We start from the raw sequence: 3,687 nt of genomic DNA, 5'->3' as shown, positions 1-3,687 counted from the left end.
AATGTCCTCACAAAGTTCTGTCAATGATTAGATGACAGAATAAAGCTCCCAGAATACATTCAAATATCAGAGGGAGAAAGAAGGGGGAGAACCTATTCAAACTTTGGTTTTCTTCTTTATGGCTTAATACATCCTCTTTTTCCTTGACTTTCTCAGAAGCCACCTGTACCTGCAAAGTTTCCTCAGCCTCTGCCTTCCAAAGATTTCTTTGCTTCCTCTAATACTTACTTGGCCACTGAAGCTATTGGACTTGGGCCCCGTCCAAAGTTAGTTTCCATAAATGTTCCCATCTTCCATGGCCTCTTTCTCAGTTTTAGCAACTTCTTCTGAGTTGAAATCCACAAAATCAAATCCTTTAGGTGAATCTATCTTCCTGTATGTGGCTATCCTGGCACCCACAGAGTCATGAAAGAATCTTTCAGAGTTTCTTCTTTTGGGTCTTTGGACAGAACTTTTACAGACAAAGTTTTATAAGACTCTCTCTTTGGTGTTACATTAGCTCTCTTCTGTCCCTTCAACTCCAGCTGGATGGTTCTTCCTTCAATTTCTATTTTGTTACAAGAATTTAAAGCTTCTTTTACATCTTCTACAGAGTTAAATTCAATGACTACATATCTTTTAAGTCAGCGTTGTTCTGGGGCAAGGTGATGAATGTTGCCTTCTCAAAAACTTCTTGAGACTTTCTTTAGTAGCATTCTAGACAAGGTTATTCAACACCTTCAACATTTTTGAGTCTTTGGCTTGCTGTTGGGCCTGCTCCAATTATTATTCTCCATACTTCTTGAGTTTTCTTCTCCTTGACTTTTCTCCCCTATGTAGTCCAGAATGAGGACCCACTCATCAATCTCAGTTCCCTGTTTCTCTTCTAAGGTCTTGTCCATGTCTGCTTCTGTCTTAAATTAAATATAGATAATCTCTTTGGGTGTTCCATCCTTCTTGGTTCAGATCAGTCTGACCTCAGTAACATCTTTAAATACTTCCTTGAGCTTCTTTTGAATTACTTTATATGGCAGATTCTTGACAAAGAATACCATTGCATCTCAATCTCTCTTGTTTTCATTTGCTTTTTCCATCTTCATTTCAGAGCCAAGCACATTGGAATTCACTAAGTTCCAGACTCTTTTTCAGAAGATTCAAATTCTATATATCCAAAATTTCTAGTGGAATTAATGAGAACATCATCAACAGTGAGGTCCTTTTTTGCAAAGATATCCATGATGACAATTTTTTAAACTCAGAAATGGTTTTTTTTGGAAGTCCAGGTTACCAGCTAAGAGACTAAAATTAGGAGATGCTTTAGTTTCCTATTCTTGTTTCTTGGTTTGGGGGGTTTTGTGTTACCCATTTCTAGTTTTCCTCTTCTCTTGCTTCTTTGATGGGCACTTCCTCCTCCCATTGACATCCTCTTTATCATCATCTTCTTCTTCATCTTCTTACTCCTTGGCTTGAATTCATTCACTTTCCCAGAAGCAGTCTTCCCTTTGGCAGTTGCTGTATCCATAGCTTCTTCTTCAATGTCATTCTCATGCAGAATCTTTATCTTCATCACTATAATTATCCTCCTCATTCTCTTCCATCTCATCCTCAGAGTCTTGTTTGGATACAGCTATTCCCCATTTTTGTGACTTTGTGTGACTCAAATTCTTCATTCTCCTCATCTTTACTGGCCTCTTTTCAGATTCACTGTCCTTTTTTGTTGATATTCTTCCCATTTTTGTCCCTTTCATTTGGAGGGGGGGGTAATGTTGCTTTAGGTGGAGTGGTTCCCTTCTTGCCTGGTGTGATGAGAGCTTTGATTGAGTCACCACTTTCTTGACTGAGGCTACAACATTTTTCCCAGAGTGCTTTCTTGGCACTTGTGGTGGCTACAATAGCTTTTTGGATTAGTGGTACCTTTTGATTAGTGGCCTTCTTGATTTCCTTCTGAGGAACCACAAACTCTTCTCCATTATTTTCTTCTTTACATCTTCACTATACCCTATCTCTTTTGGAGGAAGAACCAAATTTGGGGGACTCATCTGGATTTTAGTAACCATACCAAATTTCACCATTTTGCTGGTGTGGGCTTATGGGGCAGAGGATACAGGCAACGTCATTGAAGATCACAGCAAACACATGCAGTCTTTTCTTGGCAGAGACTAAGACACAAACTTTACTAAAATTGTAATCCTTGTTAAGTGAACTTGATATCAAATCAAAATTTAGAATCTACAATACAGATATATTAGATGAACATTCAAAGTACTATAAATACAAATTTTCTTCCAAGTCAAAGACCATAATTAATCCCTGAAGCAAGCAGTATGAAGAGTGAATGCCCTCACACGTATGTATCTGTGAATGTTTAGGGGAAGGGATTTTGATATAGGGAAAACAATAACCTATGATGGGGAGACAGCAGCCCCTAGAAACTGACAGGTTTACTCCTGGGGAGGCAGCCAATCAGAAGTAGGAAGGTAGTCAATCAGAAGTGAGAAGGGAGCAAGGCAAAAAAAAGGTTTCCTTATTCTGCCATCTGACAGCTTTCTCTTATAACTAATCTTTTTGTTAACAAGGTGCTAAACTTTGCTATTTCTTTCTTCTAAGTTTGACACCCCAAAGCAAAAGTATTGGTTGGTTCTCCCTAGTTATAATTCTTTCCTGGAATATTTACATTATCAAAATCCAGATATCATGATGTATTTTAGAAACAAATTAGTTACTTAAATTCAATGTGCTTGCATTTTAAAGAGCAAGAACGTTCTTCTTTATATGGTTTTTGCTGTTTCCATACCAATATGGCTTAGTATTTGAACCTTGAATTTTCTACATATCCCCCAGGCAGTACTGTTAAATATTCTATATTTCATCAAGTGAGGAATTGATAGGAAAAAAAATCTACTGGGGGAGATATATTTAGAAGCTATGAACTTGATTTGCCCATCTAGACCCTTAGAATGAAAGCTAAAAGGGACTTTGGAATCATCTCATGTAACCCACTTCAGTTGATAGATAAGGAACTCAAGACTGAGAGAGGGAAAGTGATATAGCTACATCATGTAGCTGTATCAGTATCAGATGCAAGTTTCTTCTTTGGCATACCTGGGTCAGCAGTCATGGACCTCTTTGATCATACTTAAACATTTCTGACTTTTGAATAAGGGCTATTTGAGTAATCTGAACAACCTGTTCCACATAGCTTCTTATTTCTGCTGAGATAAGAGCTTAACTCCTGACTGGTCTTCAGGGACCATCACTTTTTGTGTATCCAACCCAGCAATAATGATAATTCAATTCATTTCAGTATAAGATAATGCAGTTCAGTCTAATTCAACAAATATTTATTAGCTGTCTAATAGCTATCAGGTCAAGGCCCTTTGCTGACTAGTAAGATACATACATACACACACACACACACACACACACACACACACACACATATATATATATATATATATGGATGAAGTAGGATATATTGAGGATGCAAAGAAAAAAGACATAATAACAATAATAATAATAATAATAATAGCATTTTCTAAGGTTTTAAGGTATACAAATCATTTTAATGTATATATTTTTTTCATTTTTTATCTTCACAAATGCCTTGAGAGTTAGATTCTATTATCCACATTTTATAGAAAAGGAAACTGAAAATGACAAAGGTCTAGTGTCTTGTCAAGGGTCATAGTTAGGACCTGACCCCAGTCA

The 3,687-nt window shown here is 36.9% G+C and overlaps 1 pseudogene; it reads right to left on the bottom strand.

Moving 5' to 3' along the window:
• Positions 1–267: 267 nt before the first annotated feature.
• On the bottom strand, positions 268–3,097 carry LOC141496460 (nucleolin-like; annotated as a pseudogene).
• Between the last annotated feature and the right edge of the window lie 590 nt (positions 3,098–3,687).

This window comes from Macrotis lagotis, chromosome 8 (assembly GCF_037893015.1).
Source record: "Macrotis lagotis isolate mMagLag1 chromosome 8, bilby.v1.9.chrom.fasta, whole genome shotgun sequence".
In the NCBI taxonomy this organism is placed as follows: Eukaryota; Metazoa; Chordata; class Mammalia; order Peramelemorphia; family Peramelidae; genus Macrotis; species Macrotis lagotis.
Note: the sequence above shows the minus strand (reverse complement) of the source record. Positions and strands in the feature narration are given on the sequence as shown.